The sequence below is a fragment of the Cucumis melo genome, chromosome 8 (assembly GCF_025177605.1).
Source record: "Cucumis melo cultivar AY chromosome 8, USDA_Cmelo_AY_1.0, whole genome shotgun sequence".
Taxonomy (NCBI): domain Eukaryota; kingdom Viridiplantae; phylum Streptophyta; class Magnoliopsida; order Cucurbitales; family Cucurbitaceae; genus Cucumis; species Cucumis melo.
In genome coordinates this window covers 21,485,177-21,509,135 of record NC_066864.1, presented here as the reverse complement: position 1 = coordinate 21,509,135, position 23,959 = coordinate 21,485,177, and positions in this window count along the sequence as shown.

The following is a 23,959-nucleotide window of genomic DNA, read 5'->3' as shown; positions in this document are numbered from 1 at the left end:
ATTGATAATCATAAGATGATTATATATGTAAAGACATAAATTATAATCATATTTTTTATTAAAAAATAAGAATTGGATTTAACCTTTTTTAGATTCTTGCATGGACGTGTGTCATAAATAATCTCAAATAATTAATTGTTTTGATCCTTAAACATGAGATTATCATAGTTTCAAATATAAGAATTAATCTATTATGATGTAATCAAACGTTATTTTTAACCGGATAATTATAAAGGTTGTACTTCATGAATACATTATGAATTATGTAGTGGACAATGATTAATCAAGATGGAATTTATCCCTCTTGTTATGGAGAGATATCTCTAGGCCCATCAATTAAGCGTGACTGTGGAAATGCTATAAATGAATTAATAAGGGTATTTATGTCATTTATTATTTTAGTATGCTTATTCATCAAGAAAGCAATTGAATTAGATAAGGTGAACTTGTCCATGCCTTATATTCAATTATAGATATCGCGTGATAAAATTATTAAAGTAATATTATATTAGGTTATGTTGGATCACCGACTTAATTTAATATGGGTAGCCATAATGTCTTGCTAGAGACCAATTATGACTTATGGGCCATAAAACGAGTTATGGGACCATTGCCATATTAAATTAACCTAATGGGTCACACATGAAAGAACTAGGTTGAATTTGTCTTTTGCCTGGGTAATTAATAAGCCCAGTTGGAGAATTGGAAGCTTATTAGGAATCCCTAAGTTATTAAGAAATCCTAAGTTATTATGAAACTCTAAGAAACCTATAAATAAGACCACAGATGTTTTATTTTATAAACACAACGAAAAGACATAAATTCATTTGCCATAGAGAGAGAATTTGGAGAATCAAAATTCCTACTCTGTGAGTTTCTAGCAGACTCTATTTCGAGGAGTCAAATTACCAGATCGTGTGTGGATATTGTCAGAGAATGCATGCTAGTGATTTTGCAGCATTTTGTTGATACAAATTTAGAGGATCATTCTCATCAGAACAGAGGCAATTCGAATTTGGAGAGTTAATCACATCGACATAGAGCCATGTTTATGTTTATCCATGATTTAATTGTTTATACACGGTTTGTTTACATTCTAGGGTTAGAAAAGTTTTTTTATGTTAATTAGGTTGCGTCTAGCCCTAGTTTATTTTCCAACAAATGTTTACTTTTTTCTAGGCAATATAAATATCTATACAGTATAAAGTATGAGTGTGTATGTGTGTATTAAATCTTCTATTTACACTAGATATTTTGTAAAAGTTGATGTGGAATGGTGCATATGTAGATTGAACTAACTTGTATTAAAGAGATGTAAAGGAAAGTCTCCACATTGTAGGAGATTAAGCCATGTGGCTGTCCTTGATGTGATAGAGATTGCATACCCAACTTCTAATTAAGGTGAGCACCTCTCAGGATACTAATGATAAAGATGAACTATGTGATAACTATCTAGATTTCCTTATTTATAAGCGTCATATTGCCTCTTCTTTAAGGTAGACAACTTCTCGACATCAAGATACTACACTTGTTCTCCTTTCAGAACACAAATGATGGAGGTCAATTGCTAGAATGGAGTTTGTTTCCAAACTCCTTTCCGCATATGTTTAGCTATGTCCTTGCTACTTACTCTCTCGAGCAGTTAGTGATAAATGCTAGCCAAACGATGAAGTCAAGCTCAATTAAATGCAATGAACCTTATAAGTACAGAGCTTTTATCAAGCACTTATTATGAACTTAAACTACTTATAACACTTCAACATATGAAAAGTAAAAAAATGAAAGATTGACAGGGAATAAAACTGTAATGTATCAATAGATGTAGGCCTTTCGACCATTGAAATAATAAAGTCCAAACATTACATTAAAAGTACAAAAATGGAAAGTAAAAAAAAGGAGCAGTGTATGGTGGTTTCTCTCTCTAAGTCACACTCAGAAGTTGATCGGAGAAGAGGAGAAGAGGGAAGAAACTTCTACAAAAGGGGAAAGGCTACTCCTTTCCGTCGGCCCTTAAAAGACAAACCTCCCTAGAGCTCTCTAGTTCTTAGTCCATTCAGACCTCCTTTACATGGTGAAGATGGAGGTCTTTTATAGGCAACTTTGGGCGGAAAGCTTCCATTCTTCTACACATTTATGTGCCAAAAAGCAACCTTGTCAAGTTACATCAACTCCAACTACCATTTATTGTCTTCTAGTGAATCTTTTTTGTGTGATGATGTGGCTTATCCCCTAGTGAAGTAATTCGCTAGGAAATCTTTCATCGCATTAGCTTTCGCACGCGATCTCCTTGCAATTCACTTTAATTCTTCTTTTTCCTCATTATTCTCCGATAAAAGCACTAAAAGCATGGTAACACAGGCATGAAGACTTATGTAAGTTGTATTCTCTTATTTTTATGAATTTGTAGTAAAAGCTACGCGTTTCGACACTTTATCCAGCACTTAGGCTCCACTATTTTACCTAAAATACCATAATAACTTGTATTTCTACAAGTTATCAATTGAAGAAGAGGTTGGGGACGATTAGGGAATGGGCCATGTGCAACAACTAAGCCCACTATGGACTTAGAAACTCAGTCAGTAAACCCAGATGCTAGAAGAGTGATGGAATAGGAATTATATGATCGAGTTGCATAAATATTAATAGATGGTTTGTCAAGAGAGTTAGAGAAGAAGTAGGAATAGAACAACTCAAGGCATTAGGAGCTAAGGAATTCTTAGGAATAGTGGAACTAGTGCATAAAGTGTTTTAGAGTTATACATTGCCAGAGGAGAGGAAGGTGGATTTGGTAATTTTCTTACTTCAAGAAGGAGCAGAAGATTAGTGGGCATTAAGAGAGAATAAACGAGGCGAGGTAAGCTGGGAAGAGTTTAATGTAGCATTTAATGAGAAGTATTTCTCAAAAACCTACAAGGAGGAGAGGCGAGATGAATTTTTGAACTTAGGACAAGGCGGCCTCACGGTCGTAGAGTATGAGAAAAAGTTCACAGAGTTAGCTAAGTACAAATTAATGATAGTAGCAACAGAGAGAGACAGATGTAGGTGTTTTATGCTTTAATTAAGATCTAATATAAGAGCACCAATCACAACTTTAGCTGTGCGATGTAGTTATGCCAAGTTAGTTGAGGTAGCATTGCACGTTGAAAAGAGTTTGAAAGAGAAGAGGTCAATAACATCAACATTTAGTGGAGAAGAAGAAAGGAAGAGTATAGGGAAGGAAAGGAGTAGCAAGCGAGTTAAGTCGAGTTTTAGTCAAGGATCGCGTTGGTGTAGTGATCAGAAGCTTCAATGCAAGTAAAAATCTGTAAGAGGCTTGTAGAGACCTGTAGGCAATGTGGTATCACCTGTTTTAAATTCAGAAAGATAGGATACTACCAAAGAGAGTGCAAGGAGAAGTCCAAGATGAGCGAGGAACATATGAGAATAGGAATGACATCACTCAGTTCAAAAACCGACACAAAGTGGACCAGTGTTGGACAAAAGCAAAAAAACAATGGAAATAGAATTTCGAGGACGAAATTCTTAAAGGAAGGAGAAATATGAAACCCATGTTATGAGAATAAGGATTAAGTAGAGGAGCTACAAATGTTAAATTTAAACATGAGTTTTGGTGATGTGATGCGAGGAAGGAAAGTATGATAAGTAAAACTAGACACCGTGTCTAGTCAAGATGACGTGAGAATAATTAGTAAGATTTTTAGCTACATGAGAAAAATCAAGCACACAAAGGGTGGTGAATCATTAATCCAGATTAGTCAGCTTCTTTTTTTTTAGAAGAAACAAACCGGATAAGAGGGGAAGGCCTCTTACCCTACTTTTATTAAGATTAGTCAGCTTCTTACATGTTGGGTTAAAGTTAAGCATGATTAAGAGAAATATTAAACCTACACGTGTAAAGAAGTAGGAATTAGCAAAGCTAAGGAAAATTTAAAGATGACTAATCCAGTTTAGGATTAGTATAAATAGACCTCAAGGGTTAAAAGAAAGTGATAAGGAAATCTTAAGTACTGAAGCTTTGTCAAAAGAGGTGCAAGCGATAAGAGTGAAAAAGGAAGGTCAAATCGTTAAGAAGAAGAGAGTAAAGAAAGTTTAGTTTGTGTGAGCGACTCTTCAAAGAAAAGAATAAAGTTTTCCTAAGTTTCTTTTAAGTCATATCATGTTTTTTTTTTTATCAAGAAACAATTTGGTTAAAGCCACCTTTATTAATCTTCGTAGAGATATACAAAATAGGCTTGAGAATAGCCTATAGGATTAGTCTCACAAAGCTTTTATATTTAGGGAAATGGTTGTTTGGTTATAATCTTGTAACTCCTTGCTTCTGGTTGACCACATTTCGATGAGATTTTGTATATCCTCCCACATGTTGATCATGTTTCGTTTAGAATTTTTGAAAATTCTATTGTTTCTTTCCTTCCACGAGCTCCAAAGTGTGGCAATTCCTGCATTGAGTAGAATGATGTTCCTTATTGTCTTCTGCTTCAAGGAATATAGATCTTCTAAGGAAGTATCAATGTTTTCTCTCTTGTAATTGAAACCAGTGCAGTTTGTTAGTTTTTCCCAAATCTCTTTTGTGAAATTGCACTGTATGAAGAGGTGTTGAAAATCTTCATTAGCTTCCTTGCAGAGATAGCACATTTTTTGATTCAAACATGTTCTTGGGAGCCTTTTTTGAAGATTCTCCATCGTATTGATACATTTTTGTCTTAAGGACCAAACAAAAAATTTGCATTTTTTTGGTAGTTTGGTCTTCCAAAACATTTCGATGATTTTATCATTCCCTTGTTGTTCATTCTGGTCTTCGTTTTGTAAAATTTCTTTTGCTGAAGCAACTGAGTAGGAGTTCTTTTCATTTGATATCCAAATCAGACAGTTGTCTCCTTTGGTAATGTTTGGTTTTGGGAGATCTCTTTTGATTGGTTCCATAAATCAGTCTCCCTTTCATTTAGTGGTCTCCTTGTTTTTAGGATCCATTCTTGTGTTGTTTGATCCCAAAGCTCTTCTATTTTTGCATGTTGATTTTCTTGTAGAGCAAACAGACGAGGGTAGTTCTTGCTAAGCAGTTGTTTGTTATTCCAGTTACCATGCCAGAAAGAAATGTTTCTTCCATTGTTGATTTTCCATCTGAAGTGTTGTTCAAACCAGGTTAATTGCTTTGAAATTGATCTTTAAGGGGTAGTTTGGCTGTTATATTTCCCTGTGGTAGGAAAATCACCTGGATAGTTGCCCTTGTATTTGGCATCTATAACCTATTTCCATAGTGCATTCCTTTCAATTTGATATCTCCATAACTATTTACTTAACAGTGCCAAGTTTGTGTATTTTATTCTAGTAATGCCTAGACCTCTTTTTGTGTTTTGGGGTTGTGACCTTCGACCAGCTGACTAGGTGTGAGCTGTTTGTTTTTTTCATGCTTTGCCATAGAAAATTTCTCTAGTGCCTCTCGATATTTTTGTATACCACTTTAGGAGCTTTGAATATTGATAACAGATATGTTGGAAGGTTGGAAAGTGAGGATTGGATCAACGTCAGTTTGCCACCTTTTGTTATTTCCAATTATTGAGTTTCTTATGAATTTTTCCATCCATTTTATTCCAGTATGCCTTTGAGTTTGGTTTGCCTCCCAGGGTAATTCCCAAATAATCAATTGAAAGGTTTTGAATAGGTATGTTCCAAAGGTTTTCCACTTCCTTGGATCTTTCATTGGAGATGTTCATTGGAATCAAGGAGGACTTCGATAGGTTGATGGATAGACCAGTGGCTTGTCTTAGACCTCTATTTGAGAAGATTCTACCATATGGTTTTCCATTTATCAATATTGAGAGGTTAACGTTCTTAACACATGCACTGATCCAGCTTCTCCATTTTGTTGGGTATCTTTTTTTTTCAAGTATGTATTCAATAAAGTCTCAACTCAGTTTATCGAAAGCTTTTTCTATATCCAGCTTAAAAATGAAACCTTTTGTTTTTTCATCTTCCAATAGTCAACTGCTTCGTTTGCCATCAATATTGCATATGTGATCTGTCTTCCTTTGACAAAAGCATGTTGATTAGATGCTATGGTTGAGGAGAGAGTGGTCTTGAGACTGTTAGCCAATACCTTTGCAATTATCTTATACAAAGAGGTTGTTAGGCTAATTGGTTGAAAATCCAAGGGAGTTTTGCATTCTGTTCTCTTTGCGATCAAAGCTATGAAAGTGTTATTCATATTTCTGTTGATTTTTTTGTTTGTGTGAAAATCCTTGAACACTTCCATAATATCTAATTTGAGAATAGACCAAAATCTTTTGTAAAACTCCATAGTATATCCATCTAGACCAGGAGCTTTGTCTTTATTGAAGGAGAAGAGGGCACTTTTAACTTCTGGTTCTATGAAGTTGTTGCATAGGTTCGCATGATGGTAAGCTTCAATGTGTTTCTAGTCTAGGTTTTCAATGCAGATGTTCTTTTTATTTTCACCAATATAGATCTTTTGGAAATGTGCAACAATTGTTTCTGCAACTTCTGCATTGGTATTGTAAAGGGTTCCCTCCTCATCCTCAATCTGTTTGATGATGTTTTTCCTTTGTCAAATAGTGGACACCTTGAGGAAGTGAGAAGAGTTTTCGTCTCCATCTTTTAGCCACAATCTTTTTGCCTTTTATGCCTATAATTGCGCTTCTTTGAATTCCAAATTGCTGAGATCCGCTTTAATTGCAAGCCTTCTTTCACTAAGAGAGATCAGTTTCTTTTTTGTCTATTTCTTCAATAGCTTCAATCAGTCTCTTCTTCTAGTCTTTGTATAGTTTTATTTGTTCCTCCCCACTTCTTGATAGTGTTGGAAAGACTTTTTAATCGTTCAATGAAAGTGTAGCCCGGAAATCCTTCCGTTTTTGTATTTTTCCACCATTTCTAAAAGTTTCTTTTGCACTCTATCTCTCTGATCAGTTGATTGCTTATTCTGAAGGAAGAAGGCCCCTTGTGACTTCTGAGTAGTCTAGAACAACTGGAAAATGATTTGAAGTAATTCTAGGAAGAGTTTTGGAGAAGTGTGCTTTGAAGTAGTTTTCCCACTCCTGATTGTGAAGAAATATATCCAGACGATGTAGAATTGGGGAGCTTCTCATGTTTGACCAGGTATATTTGTTGTTTGTAAGTGGAGGATCAAGTAGCTTACAGTCATGTATGAATCTGTTAAAAGAGTTCATACTTTGTTTTGCTAGGTTTCGTGCACTTGTCTCTTCTGTTCCTCTAACTACATTGAAGTCTCCCCCAGTTAGCCAAGCATTGCTACATATAGTGGATAGATGGATAAGGTCTTCCTAAAGAGACTTTCTGTTTTTTCTTTTTGTTGGACCATATATAGTCGTAATCCACCAAACAAAAGAGTTCTTTCTGTTTTTTCAAGTCATATCATGTTGTGTATAGTATATGATGTAATCGTATGATTTATATATGAAAAAGCATGACTATTTGAAAATTTCTTCCAAGTTAAAGTATTTAACTTCATGATGCTTGGGTGAAATGCTTGTATGTGAGTAAATCATTAGCTTTATTCCTATCACGAGCTAGCTATTATGAGCACATAAAAGTCAAGGCAACCATGCGGTGAAAGGACCACATGGCGATGAGAAGGTGGCTGGATGCATTAAGATGTCTGCATTTGAGCCGATCGGCTGAGCAATAGGAATTGAACCTGGATTTCTCCAAGGGATGCTGATGATGATACGAGTTGTCACAATAGTCTATATGTGGGAATGGTTCAATGTCCTAGTGAGAGTAATAAGTAGGGGCTAATGTGTGTCTAGTGATTGAGCACATGATGAGGTGTTATGAAACTACTCTTGTAAAATTAATTTATGCATGTACTTGTGTGCCCCAAAGGTTTCCTAAAAATGTGGTTCACTAAGTGTTAGGCTTATGTTTTAAGTTTTTCCTTCCCCAGGTAAGAGCCGTTGCAAAGTGTTGGAGTTTAAGTTTAGATGTTTTAGTCTTTAAATTACTAAAGTTTTAACATTGTATTTGTACTAAGTTATGTTAAAGAATGAATAAAGTTTGTTAAGTTATTTTCCAACTTGAAGTATTGTGTTCATATCACGTAGCATGTTCACGGGAAATTAAGTTAAAGTTTTGAGTTTAAGGTTTAAGTTCGAGCACTCAGGCACTTCCTTTAAGAGTGATAGGACTGCCCAAAGCCGTGTTAGCACTGGGTTTAGGTATCTACAGATGACTCCATGTTAATAAAAAATAACATCAATGAATCACAAGTTATCACTAAGCTCCCTTAAAGGATACACTACGAGTTCCAAAATAATCGTGCAGAGGAACATGCCCTTCAATTATCGACTTCATGAATGTGGTAGGACCATTATCGTTGCAAGAAGGAGCATAAAGAGGCTCGACACGAGAAAGACTAGAGGGTTGCTCAATAGGAGAAGAAGCAGTAACGACACAAGCTGGTGGATTATCCTCATAACCTTCAATTGTTGAAATTTCCAGATCCTATCCCAAGAATGCTTTTTCCTCATTCGTCGACTCAATTTCTTGTATACGAGCCTAAATAAAGAAAATGGGGACTACACATCAGGTCATAGAACCCTAAAACCCCAAACCCTAAGTTATTAAACCATAAACCTTAAAGTCCTATAGCCCATATCGAACAAGAAAAGAGATTGTAACTTACCATTTGCGAACCAAAGATCTTTGTCTAAATCACCTTCAACCCAGGTGAGTACGAGCAACCCCACCACATGATGCATGGTATCGCATCACTAGAAACCCTACTAACAACTCGGCCACTAAGGGACGACAGTATCTTATACACCCAAGCCTACAAATGCAACAATTATATAAATATAAGAAAAACATAAAATTATAATTAGTAAAAAGAAAATGGGTCTTTTCAAAAATATAAAAAAGCGACAAAATATTTACACTCTATAGAATAATTCCAAAAATGGAAAAAGCCCAGAGGCCCACAATGTAAAATACCAAAAATGCCTCATCAACCACGCTGTCAATAACGCGTGCTTAATATATTTGTGATTTATACACAATCGTTTAGATATGGCTACAAGGCGATCGTTTAGATATGGTTTAATATATACGCGATCGTTTAGATATGATTCAATATATGCGCGATCGTTTAGATATAGCTATAATTTATACGCGATCATTTAGATATGGCTACAAGGTGATCGTTTAGATATGGTTATAATTTATACACAATCGTTTAGATATGGCTACAACGCGATCGTTTAGATACGGCTACAATTTATCTTTTCAATTCCATCAGTTAATTTTGTTACACGATCGTTTACATTTGTCTACTCCAATCCAAATGATTTTTTTTCAAGATTTTTTATATACGATCTTCTATTTTTTTTACACAATCGGTTACTTTTTTAAACGATCATTTACATTTGGCTACTCCAATCTAAATGATTTTTTTTTTCAAGATTCTTTATACACAATCTTTTATTTTTTTACACAATCATTTACATTTGGCTACTCCAATCTAAATGATTTTTTTCAAGATTCTTTATACACGATCTTTTAGATTTTGCTATTTTGTTGTACATAGTTTTATACACAGTCATTTGGATTTGGTTACCAAATGTAAACGCGTAAAAAAAAAAGAAGAAAGACGATGGAAAGAAATCGAAGCGAAAAAAAACGAAGAGGGAAAGAAGAAAAATGATGGAAAGATTAAACGACATAAATAAAGAATTAAAAAATAAGAAAGATGATGGAAAGAAATCGCAGAAAAGAAAAAAAGAAAAGAAGAAAGACGAAATCGTAGGGGAACATGGAGAAGACGAATCGCGAGGAAGAACAGAAAGATGGAAGGGCAAACCTAGAATATTTAAAAAATGGCTAACCTTATGGGCTTTGTTACACATGCCGTAAATAGTTTACAGTTTTGTTACATTTATGTAAGTTTTCCAAAAGAAAACCCTTAAAATCATAAATTTAGTAAGCAAATGGGAATCTGTATCGGCTATACGACTCCAATGACTTGTTATTCACAAGCTTTTTCTTGCGCAAGGTGACTTTCCCATTCGGTGCACCTTTCAAGCTATCAAGTTACTTCAGTCATACCTAATGAAGTCCTCCCCATCATCACTATCTTGATGAAATAGAATAAGGATATCTTCACCTCATCCTCGTCATTCTCAAACTGAAGATTTGGGTAATCATTATCCAACTCAAACCCATTCATGTTTGTCACATCCCTGAAATATAGTCGTCTCGATCTAATGGCTTTATTCTATTCAAACTCAATAGCATGTCTCGACCTATACCTCAACCCCGTAATAATGTCAAACTTTTCTTGTCTGAATGAGACATTCTCACCTAGTAATTTAAAACTGATAACGTCGTCCCAATCATCCTCAATCTCTCTCAATAAAATATAATGGCACAAGATCCATTAAACACTAACTTAACATCCAAGAAATGACCAAACATAGTTTCCTAAACATATACAACTACTTAAGAGTTAACTTATTTTTAATATTGGAGACGGTTTTGGCTACATGAGAACAACATGTCAAATTTGCAAGAAAAAATTCTGAAGTGTGGTTTAGGTGATAGAGTCATTTGTAAAACATAAAACACACATAACAGAGAAAAATAAGTTATATGTCTAAACACTCGGGGAAATCTCGATCCAATATCGATTGAAAACAACATAAATTTATGAAAAACTCGGGACATTTACACTAGGATGACATGAGATTAGGGTTTTTAATGCATTCTGTGATGGATATCTGGCAAAATCTACCTTGAGAGCCAACATAAAATGCATAAAAAACACAAATCTAGACAAATCTTGGGACTCATTCAACAAATCTTAGGATAATTTCATCAATCTCGGTTGAGATTCATGATCTTAACGAGCCCAGATGGAGAAAATTGCTGAAATTCATCAAATGAAACCACTTGCATGAAATTAAAAATCATATATGTAAACATCCTTCTACTTATATCCCAATCGCCTTAGATTTCACAATAAACCGTATAAGAAAACTTAAAACACAACCTTAAACTATCAAATCGTTCAAAGTGGAATACCTCAAAAGATTTAAGGGTGAGGATACATTACATTAAATAAGTTTGATGATACAAAAAATTAGTGAATCTCAGAGATTTTGAGAGCAAAAAAGTTGAAACTTGGCTAGAAGGAGCACTTAGTTCCGAAAAAGTGAAGATGAAGCACTCAATAAAAAGGGTATTTTTGTAATTGCAGAATAGCCTTTATTTTGGAGTTTAAACAAAAATAAAAAAATCTTGGGTTCGTGCTCAACTGAGATGTCCCGAGAAGAAACCCTATGAAGACTTCTAAAAAAGTGTGCTCGACCGGAATAGCAAACTTTTTGAAATGTAAAACCCAAAATGTGTCGTTTCAGACAATTTCTCTGTCAAACTGGCTATAAATAGTGACATTTTATGGATTTTGTAAGACACATATTGGTGAAATTTCCAAAAAAATTGAAGAAAGTGGAATTTATGGAGAATTTTCTTTTTTTTTCTTTATTTTTTATTTACTTCATTTATATAATATATTTTCTTGACTGCCTTGTTTATATTGTTTCTCATTTTTACATATATTTTATTATAATTTACATATAGAGAACAAAACTGAAAATATTTAGAACTTGTATAACAAAATTAAAAAAGGATCATGAAGCTCGTATAACTTGAATTAAATTTTTTCATAAATTTTAGTTTTTCCCTTCCAGAATTTCATCTCCTCTTCTAGGATTTATTTATTTTTTGTCATCTCTCATTTTCAGTGTCATCTTTTCATAAATACAATATTTTTTTTCCTTATTCTTTTTTTCATTATCAAATATTGCATCATTCTTCTTTTTCTTTTTTCTTCTTATTCTTTTTTAATTATCAAATATTGTACTAAGATCGTTTAGATTTGATATAAGATCGTTTAAACTAGGTACAAAAACTTGGTACAAGATTATTTTTTAGCGCGTGCATGACTGATTAATCGCAGGATATTTTTGTTATTTCACTTTGTGGGCATGTGGTCTTTTCCATTTTCCAAAATTGTTCAATATAGTGTAAATATTTTCGCATTTTGTTCTATTTTTGGGGAAAAAACTCATATTTATAAATATAATTAAGAGGCTTTTTAAAATAGAACAAAGCAGTAAAATATTTACATTGTATATAACAATTTTGGATATTTTGGATACAGAAAAAGCTCACAGGCCCACAATGTAAAATACAAAAAATACCCAAGTCAATACACGCGTGTAATCTTCTTCTAAACGATCATGTACTATAATCTAAACGAATGATCTACGATCGTTTAGATCATGATACACGATCGTAGAGTTCACTTTAAATAATATACTTTAGTAATACACGATCGACCACACTATCATTTACCATAACTATACGATCATTTAAGGTATATTACAAGGATAAACGATCATGTAGTGAAATAATATAGTTTACACGATCATGTTGACCATGGTAAACGATCGTGTATGTAACGACTCAACTCCTTATACTAAGCCGAAGTCATTACTATTTTAAAAGATAAATAAAAATTATAAATTTTAAAATAGAAAAATAAAACAAAACCTTGAATTTCTCATTTAAAAGCATAAACAAATATATATGGAAATAAGTCTAAAAATAAAATCCTAACTCGGGCCCTATCTAGTTTTAAAGAAATAAAATAACAATAAGAGAATAAGATAAAAATGCAAATACTGGAAATCCGAACAATGACATAAAGCGGAAGCAAAATGATCTCTATGGCTCGCCACGGTCACTTCTTGTCAGACGCCAGCTTGCCTTTGCGCTTACCTCTGCCTATTAACTTTCCATTAGAGCCTTGTAAAGAAGTACCCCTGAACTAGCACGTTCCCGAACACGTGCAAACTGTGATCCCATAGGAACAAGTCTGGTCTTCGGTGAACCCAAAGGAACACCTAGGACAATCTGGTCTTTAGTGTACCCGAAGGAAACACTAAGACAATTGGGCTGTGAGTGACCCCGTCGAATCACTCGTAATCATGTCTATGTCAATGTCATACTGGACTGGTGACCCCATCGGGCTGCGCAGTCATAAAAAGGTGGTGATCCCGAGGGACACCCATGTGGGTACGACTCTAATAGAAAAGCTAACAGCACACCCTATCCGTAGTATGTAACATGTCATAACATTTTTATAAACATGGAAATATCATAACAATCATAGCATACTTAACCAATATCGTAAACATGAACATAACGCAATCATCCTTATTAACATACTGCTAGTCATAACATAACATCAGTTCACGACATCAATCATCAATACAATGTCAGTCATCATCAATAACGTTGAGTTATGCTATTTAGCTATCATCCAAGCATAACCATAAATACATGCGGTCTCTTAATCTCTTACCTGGTGATCGAATTCTAACAGCAAAAATTACGCTTTCGCAGCAGCGAAGTCCTAAATAGTTAGAAAACACCAAATTTAATAACTTAACCCTCAAAGAATTAAGGGTCCAAAAATCCATTCGACCCAAGATCAAGGTTGAGATCAACTTAGCCTTAACTGGGAGAATTCCTCAGTTCCACTTCTAAACGATCCAAACCGCCTTTAAGAAAAATAATTTAATTTAATCCAAAATTAAATTATTTAAGGTGCAAAATTAAATCTTTGTTGGGTATGCCAAAAACTCAATTAAAACTTACCAAAAATAGGTGGAAAATAGCCAAAAATAACTAGATGGCTTAAAAAAGGCTTGGCGCGGCTCAAGTAGACTATGGCTCGCGACACAGAATGGCTGGAGGCGCGGCTCGGGTAGGGGTGGCTAGCGTAGGCGTATAGCTCGGATGCAGGAGGGCGGCTTGGCTAAGGCACTCGCGTTGCGACGATCTCCAATGATCGACGACAGAATGAGGTGGCGATGCTTTGCGATCGACGGAGCGTGTTTGCTGACGACGACGGGTGACGGAGACGAACGAACGGAGGTGGGCGCTTAGGACGGTTGGCTTGCGAAGGCGGCACGCGGCAACTGCACGGCGGTGGTGGCGGCTTGCAGCGGAGGACAGCGACCAGCGAGAAGATGGTTATCGGCGACGACGACAGATCTTGTGTTTAGGGTTTGAAAAGTTTAGGATTATGGTTTTGTGGGTATAATGAAGAAGATGAATTAATGGGGCATGTAAAACGAGGGTTTACTTATAATAATAATAATATCATTATTATTATTCCTTTTCCTTTTCCAAATATTTCTCTCTTCATTTAAAACTCACCTAATCTCCCTTTTAAACCAATAATTCCACCAATCACATCAACCTTTCTCCAAATAAAATATCATTGTTGAATGAGAAATTTTGGAACAAATCACAAATTGCCGCATCATTTACTAAAATAATTGTATTTGGGATTAACTAAAAATTGGCATATGTCCCAAATTAAATTTAAAGACAAATTGGACAATTTTAATGATGTCACGTGTCTTTATTATGGTAATTGGATCAAATTAATTATTTTGGTTCAATTTAATATTATTTACTTAGGCTAAAATTCAATTGAGCCAAAAAAATAAGCTTAATTTAGCCCAAAATAAAATATGACTCAAATCCATGTGATTGAGCCCATGGGTATGGTCCATGGACCAGACCAGGCTCAAGTCCATAAAAGCCCACCAGGGAACTCTATAAATAGAGGAGTTCTCTTCATTTATAAGAGGGGGAGAATTTTGAACTGCAGAAGCTCTAAAGGAAATTTTTGACTTCAAAAGGTCTAGAGAGAATTCTCCCAAGAGATAAAAGACTCCTGAAGTCGAACACCCTTGAAGATTGAAACTTCTTTGAAGATACAAACTTTCTTCCAAGACTCCAACTTCAAGAACACCCTCAAAGATTGAAGCTCCTTTGAAGATACAAGTTTTCTTCCAAGACTCCAACTTCAAGAACACCCTTAAAGATTAAAGCTCCTTTGAAGATACAAGCTTTCTTCCAAGACTCCAACTTTAAGAACACCCTCAAAGATTAAAGCTTCTTTGAAAAACAAGCTTTATTCCAAGACTTCAACTTCAAGAACACCCTCAAAGATTGAAGGTCCTTTGAAGATACAAGCTTTCTTCCAAGACTTCAACTTCAAGAACACCCTAAAAAATTGAAACTCCTTTGAAGATACAAGCTTTCTTCCAAGACTCTAACTTCAAGAACATCACATGTTTCGCTTCCTTAAATCAAGCATAAGCATCCAACTGAGAGAGAATCAGAGGATCAAATTCTAGAGATCAAACCACGTCGCATCAAATCAACATAAACACAACATCAATACAAGTTCAACTCTACGAATCAAATTTTTCCAAAAATCTCGTGTGAACAAATTGGCATGCCCAGTAGGACCTCTCTATCTCTCATCTCTCTCTCTCGTCATTCAAATCTACAAGAAAATCAATGGCATCAAAGAAGGATGCATCTAAATCTTTTGTTGCAAGCGACGCTTACATAGGATGCATCACCCGCAGTCATTCTAAGGGAATCACTCAAGAGCAGGATCGAGGTTCTAATGTCGCTCAGAGCATTCTCAAGCAATTGATGGAGTCTCCTAAAGCTGGGATTGTCCTCAAAGAAAATCCTTTGTATGATAATTCTGATTCTGCCTCTAGCAAGTCAAAGAAAGAAGCGCAAGCTGACGTGATGTCTGTCATGATGGCTGATATAACGGCCGAGGCTGCCATGACAGAGATGGAGAGGAAAGTTAACTTCCTGATGAAGATTGTGGAGGAACGAGATCATGAAATCACAGCTTTGAGAGAGCAAATGTGGACTCGTGAAACAGCCGAGTCAAGTCAAACTCCTATTGTCAAAGCTACTGATAAAGGGAAGAATGTGGTGCAGGAAAACCAACCACAACAACAATCAGTCTCTGTTGCTTCTCTCTCAATTCAGCAACTACAGGATATGATCGCGAATTCCATTAGAGCTCAGTATGAAGAACCACCGCAAACTTCTTTCATGTACTTTAAGCCGTACACTAAGAGAATCGACAACTTGAGAATGCCACTTGGGTACCAACCTCCAAAAATCTAGCAATTCGATGGAAAGGGCAACCCAAAGCAGCATATAGCCCAGTTTGTCGAAACATGCGAAATTGTAGAATCAAGAGGAGACCAACTAGTCAGGCAGTTCGTTCGAAAAGTGTTTCGTGTTGAAGAAGCTATTCTAAAGTTGGCTCGTGAAAATAAGATTGAGCTGGATATTGATGAAGTAGCTCAAACAAATCATGTTGCAGTCAATACGACTTTAAGTATTCCGCCATCAATACTGCTTTATGATCAAAAGGAAAGTTTGATTCAATTTAGGACTTTCGAACCTATGCTTGTTCGACAAAAGATCATAACGTCGAACTCTCAAAACAAAAAAGAGCCTATTGAGGATGATGGCGAAGAATGGATAGTCATGGCTCATAAAAAAGAGAGACCAATAAGTTTTGTTCAAACGAAGTCACACTTCCATCAAAAGCATTCAAAAGGAAACATCTCTCATAAAAAGAAGGGGAAAAGAAACAAGAAGATGTCAAAGCCTAGACCTATCAAAGGAAAAGACGAGGACTTCCTCTGAGCTTGACGATCGATAACTGTGACAGAATTCTTTTCAAGAAGCTTCCTTGAGGATCATCTAGAAGAAATACTAGAAGTCACTGCATGTCATACTACTAATATAGTAGAAGTCGACAACAATTATGGTTCTTATGAAGAAGTAGACAATTCAAATGAAATTAAGCAAAGGACTTCTGTCTTTGATTGTATCAAGCCTTTAACTACTCGATCTTCAGTCTTTCAAAGATTGAGTATAGCCACGAAAGAAGAAGAAAACCAATGTCCAACGTCTACTTACACTCGAACTTCAACTTTTAAAAGGCTAAGTATCTCCACATCGAAGAAAGATCGACCTTCAACATCTGCTTTTGATCGTCTAAAGATGACAACGATCAACAACAAAGAGAGACAAAATCTTTGAAGGTAAAACCATTTCATGAAGAAAATGATGACGATAAGATTTACAGTTGTGTCTCATCACGCATGAAGAGAGAGATATCTGTTAACATAAATGCAGAAGGTTCCTTGACCGTGAAACCAAGATTTATTATCTTCAACAATCCCACAAATGAAGGAGATGAGAAAATTCTTGATGAAAATAAAAGTTGCTAAATATGCAAAGCTTCTTATCGCAAGAACCTAAACTGCATGGTGCTCCTAGCCCACAAGAGCTTAAAAGGTGAATGGCAGAAAAAAAAAGTTGAAATACATTATGACTTGATCCTTATGTTATAAAAAGGGTACGTAGGCAGCTTAAAGTTCACTTTAAGTTCAGTCGCACGTAAAAAAAATATTCTTCATTGTGATGATGTAAGCGCATAGTAAAGGATGCGTAAATAGTACAAAATGAAATTCAGGAGCAATCACACTAGAATAAGAACATTCTCATTACCATTCAACAAAGTCTTGCATTTACAAGAATACAACTAAAGAAAAAAAATGGAGGCAAAGGGGGCAAAGTTAAAGCTTCCACTTGAAATTCTTAAATTCTTCGCGTGCAGCGTCCATGCTCTTATGAACCGTAGCTAGGGCCTAGGTGGCGTCTTTGGTGACAACAAGGATGTTTAATTGTCTACCTTCTTAAGGTGCGGCTTTGCCTCTTCTCCAAAATGTTGACCAGTGAACTCTACTCTCTTCGATGTTGCAAACAAGGATCTTTCCATGTGTTGCGACCGAGAGAATCTTCATCTTCATCTTCTCATATGTGTTGCGGTTGAAAGGATCTACATTTTCATCTTTTCATATATGTTGCAATCGAGAATTTTGTCGTCTCAAATATGTTACAACCAAGAAGATCGTCGTCTCAAGTATATTGCAGTCGAGAATGTCCTCACCTCAAATATGTTATAGTTGAGAAGGTCGTCGTCTCAAATATGTTGCAGTTGAGAAACGCATCGTCTTAAATACGTTGTAGCTGAGAAGAGCATCGTCTTCATTTTCTCACATGTGTTGCAGCCAAGGCGATCAACATCTTCATCTTCATGCGGTGGAAGCAATCATCATCTTCAATGCGACGCAGGCGATCATCATCTTTAGTCCGGCGCGCGCGATTATCATATTCAATGTAGCATGGCGCAAGCAATCATCATCTTCAATGCAACCCGACGCAGGCGATCATCATCTTCAATAACGCAGCGCAGACGATCATCATCTTCAAGGTGACGCAACCATGACAATCATCATCTTCATCTTTAATGCAGTGTAGTAGAAACGATCATCATCTTCATGGATCATCATATCTATCTTCAATACGGGCACAACATAAATGATAATCATTTTTATCTTAAATGTGGCCATCATCTTCATTTTCAATGCAACACAGTAGAGATGATCATCATCTTCATCTTCAATACAGCGCAACAGAGGCGGTCGTCAACTTCATCTTTAATACGGCGTAGTCCAGGCGATCATCATCTTCAATGCGACGCAGACAATCATCATCTTCAATACAACGTAGTAGAAATGATCATCATCTTCATGTTTAATGTGGCGCAGTAGAAAAGATCATCATCTTCATGGATCGTCATCTCCATCTTCAAGGTGGTACAGCCGAGACGATCATCATCTTCATCTTCAAAGCGATCACAGTCGATAAAATCATCATCTTCATCTTCAAAGAGGTCGCAGTCGATAAAATCATCATCATCTTCGAAGAGGTCGCAGCCGATAAGATCATCATCTTCATCTTCGAAGAGGTCGCAGCCGATAAGATCATCATCTTCATCTTCAGTGCAGTCAAAGTCGATAGAATCATCATCTTCATCTTCAGTGCTGTCAAAGTCGATAGGATCATCTTCTTCCATGTACTACCGTCGATATGTTAGTGTAGTCATGCTTTTTTTATCTTCAAGTTTGCTCAAGCGGCGTTCTATCTTCAAATTCGCTCAAGCGACGCTCCATCTTCAAATTCGTTTAAGCGGCGCTCCATCTTCAAATTCGTTCAAGCATTTGTCCAAGCTCATGTTTTTTTAAGAAAAAAAGTAGGGTCACTCCTATATAAAAAAAAATAGGATAAGTTAGTAAAAAAAAGAATTTTGGTAAAAAAGGGGTAAAAGAATTGCAAAACAAAAAGAAAAAAATTAGCTTAAAAATAAGTGTTAAAAAATAGTTAAGAAAAAAATTGAAAAAAAAATGTGAAAATGGAAAAGAAAAGAGAGAGAGTAAAAGAAAAGAAGTAAAAAAAAAAAAAAGAAGAAGAAAGAAAGAAAGAAAGAAAAAATAAATAAATAAATAAATAAATAAGAGGGAAAAGAGAAGTTGTTTCTCTCGTACATTTGTTCTGTTTGATGAGAAAAGAATGATCAAGATATCAGTCTATTTACAATGCTAACAAGTCTAATTCCTAAGAGGATTTGGAATAATTAAATAATAAAATAAAATTAAAAGTGAATTTTCTTATGTTATTTTATCTTGGAATAAAATCTCGGATTTCACTTTTGAGGTATTTAAACATATTTTAATAATTTAATTATTTAAGTAAAATTAAAGTTCAATTATCTTGTGTTATTTTATTTTGGAATAAAATCTCGAATCCCACTTTTGAAATATTCAAACATATTTTATTTTATTTGTTATTTTTTTTAAATAAAATTAAAATTTAATTATCTTATGTTATTCTTGGAATAAAATCTTGAGTTCCACTTTTTGAGATAATTAAGCATATTTGAATATTTCAAAGTTTAGATTTTACCCCCAAATTAAAATTAAAATTTAAATTTAGATTTTATCTCCATTTGTTTTATCTCAAATTTAAATTGGAGCCATAAATCCAACTTTATCCCAAGATTGAGATTTCATATTTATCTCAAAATTAAATTTGACCATTTTATCTCGATATTAAAATTGGTCGTTCCAAATTCTTGTCCTTACTCAAGACAAATTAGAGTATGATAAAAACCTCGTTCTTATCTCAAACTAAAATATGGTTCCAAAATTTTATCTTAAAAAAAATCAAATCATCATCAAATTTAAATTTTATCCTCAAATTAAAATAAATTCAGGATAAAACCTTAAACTTTTCTCAAATTAAGGATTATCCATATCTCAACCCTTATTTCAAATTTAAATCAAATTCATGTACTAAATTCATAATTTGATTAATTGGATATGTCAAATTGAGCAAAAAAAATGCTCGTATTTGAACTTTAAATTTATCTTTTCGAGATTCACCCACCTATACACACGTGCATAAATCTCGAAAGGGAACATTTGTTGAATAAGAAATTTTGGAACCAATCACAAATTGTCGCATCATTTACTAAAATAATTGTATTTTGGATTAACTAAAAATTGACATGTGTCCCAAATTAAATTTAAAGATAAATTGGATAATTCTAATGATGTCATGTGTTTTTATTATGGTAATTGGATCAAATTAATTATTTTGGTTCAATTAAATATCATTTACTTAGGCTAAAATTCAATTGAGCCAAAAAAACCCAAAATAAAATATTATCCAAATCCATGTGATTGAGCCCATGGGTATGGTCCATGGACCAGACCAGACTCAAGTCCATAAAAGCCCACCAGGGAATTCTATAAATAGATGAGTTCTCTTCATTTGTAAAAGAGGAGGAGAAATTTGAACTGCAGAAGCTCAATGAAAAATTTTGACTTTAGGAGGTCTAGAGAATTCTTCCAAGAGATAAAAGAAACGCCACCCTTGAAGATTGAAGCTCTTTGAAGATACAAACTTTCTTCCAAAACTCTAACTTCAAGAACACTCTCAAAGATTAAAGCTCCTTTGAAGATACAAGCTTTTTTCCAAGACTCCAACTTCAAGAACATCACGTGCTTCGCTTCCTTAAATCAAGCGTAAGCATCCAACCGAGAGAGAATTAGAGGATCAAATTCTAAAGATCAAACCACATCGCATCAAATCAACATAAATACAACATCAATACAAGTTCTGATGGAATAAAAAAACTAAAGACATGCAGCAGCGGAATTTAAAGGATCATGCTTTACTCCATATGCATCTAAACGATGTAGAAATTAACATGCACCTACCATGCGATGAACCTAAACGAAGAGAGAGGAAGGTAAACGATGTACTTACCTTTGTAGTTTTCAACTTCTTCTTTGGTCCAAAACTTCTTCTCTTCCTGAAAATCACGAGCAAGAACAACCACCAAGCTGACCTACTATGCTCAGGACCAAGAACGGAGTTGTGGGACTTGATTATGCGAAGAGAATTTTTTTTAGAGAGAGATTGGAGTCAATCGTTTAGGTGTTTTTCCAAGAGAAAACCTAATCCTTTTTTCATTCGGTAATGAGAAGTTTTATATGAAATTTACATGCAAAATTGCATTTAAATTATTTCATATCTTATCAACACCTAATCAATTCATTAACTCTTTAATGAAACTAGTGGCTTCAAATTCATAATAATTTGCCACATTTCCCATTAACCGTTAATTAATAAAGTAATTAGCCAAAAGGACATTTTGGTCATTTGACCAACTTAAGTCAAAGTCAAACTTTGATTTTTCTTAGTCAAAAGTCAACTTGTTGATTTTTTACTATTTTTTCCGTCTTGACTAATTCTAAGCTCCTGAGTATAAATACGTATTCATTTTTCTAAAATTCAAATCATATTTAAATATAAATCCGGTCAAAGTTCAAAATCAACATGTTGACTTTTGACCGTTTTCTAAACTTTTCAAGCTTTTAAATATGAATCTATATTCATATTTATTTAAATCATATTTAAACACAAAACTAACTTATATCTTATATATATATATATATATATTTGTCGGTTTCTCTCTCTTATCTTTATTCGAACAATTCGAATTACTTCAACATACTTGTTCTTAGTTGAATCCATATGAGCTAATAGGGGAACCTAATGGACCTATAGATCATGGGCTCCAACGATTAGAGATTAACTGGTCAAACTCTTTTAGACCAAAGTTAATCAACATTCGTTAACTAAAGAGTCATTCCATTAAAGACTCTTAGCTGCACTCCCCTCACTATATATTTTTGTCTACCTGATATAACCATAATAGGTAAGTCGATCCTTCACAGGTTGTTCGTAATCTTGGCTGGGTCAAAATACCGTTTTACCCCCGAGATTACATCTTGCTCCTTAAGACCTACTGATCCACTATTGAACAATTAGTTTAAGGTCCAACCTATAAACCAGAATCCTTCTCAGGCCAATGAAAAGGTGGGCCCCCTTGTTCAAGACTTGGATTCAGTCCTTAAGAGAACAATCTATCTACTATCTCAGAAGTGGGTAGGAGTGAGTTCCATCTTGCACCCTATGGGTGCGTTTGGGGGAGGGAAAGAGTTATGGGGGAAAAGGATTATAATAATCCTAGGATTATGATAATCCTAGTGTTATGATAATATGTGTTTGGGGGAAAGAATATAAAAGGTAATATTATAATAGTATGTGTTTGGGGGAGAGATTATGATAGTAGTGTTATAGTAATATGTGTTTGGGGGAAGAATTATGATTGTAGTAATTTAAAAAATAATAATAGAATTTAGATTGGGTTATTTAGGTAGGGTAATGTAGGGTTGTAAAAAAGTAAAAATAGGATAAGATAGGGTTATTTAGGGATTAGGATTATTTATCATATTCCTTGGGCCAAACACGGTTTGACCCAATTTCCTAATCCTTTTCCCTCTAAAACCTCACCCCAAACACGCCCTATATCTCTAGCTATCCACTCGGTCTTACCCTTGAAATGAGAGGCTTATTGGGCCAGCGATGTTGAGCTGCCCTCACCTATGCAGATCTAAGGATATTACCGAATGAACAGAAATTCATAGTTAGCTCAGGATTAAGATCAAGTTACCTAGGTCATCATAATTGAAATAGTCAGTTTATAATTTACGGTGTTATAACTAAAAGTGACTACTTCGCAATTCCAGTCTTATGCAAATCATTTACATAGGATGCCCCCACTTCCATGTCTTTATATGAACGATTCAGGATACTAACTACGGAGCGGACCGCATCCATAGTATTTATCCAAAATAAGGCGCCCAACCTTATTCATACACTATAGACCATTTGGGCTATTAACTTGAACTTAATCCATGTTTATGTCTCCACATAAAGTTCAAATATATATGACAAACTAGTAAATAGCCTCGGGACCTTAAAAATTATTGGTTTTAAGATTATAGCATCCAATATAAATTTTATTGAATCAAATAACAAAGTATGAGTTTTAGGACACAAATTCCAACAAGTTCAACTCCACGAATCAAATTTCTCCGAAAATCTTGTGTGAACAATCATAATTATCTTTTATTAAATAATAATTATATTTTCCATTATATAATTATTATTTTAAATTTCTTTCTCTCCCTCCACAAAATATCTTTCTCCTAAACAAATATCCTTACAAAACCATATCATCTACGTAATATAATTATTCCAACTTCAAAGTTAATTACTTACATAATCACATATAATAAATCAAATTTCTCCAAAATACAACTCTCATTAAACAAATAACTTTAATCAAAATTCCGTTAGCACCCAAATTAATTCCAACACTAATTAAAATTAAACTTAAGATAATTAAAATAAATTACCTTAACTTGAGGCGTTGTCTAATGTAAATGATTGTTAAAAACTTCAAATCTAACAATCGTGTTGACCATAGTAAACGATCGTGTTGATCATGCTAAACACTTGTCTTGACTATGGTAAAGGATCATTTAAATAATTTCAACATAATTGTGTAGTTCGTTTTAAACGATGGGGAAAAAGACTTCAAATTTAAATTATCATGTTGATCATAGTAAATGATCGTGCTGATAATGGTAAACGTTCGTGTTGATAATTTAGAATGATATTCAAACGATCTTGATATTCTCGAATATGAATAAGATACGAAAAATATTGAAACAATTGTGAAATAGTTTCAAAG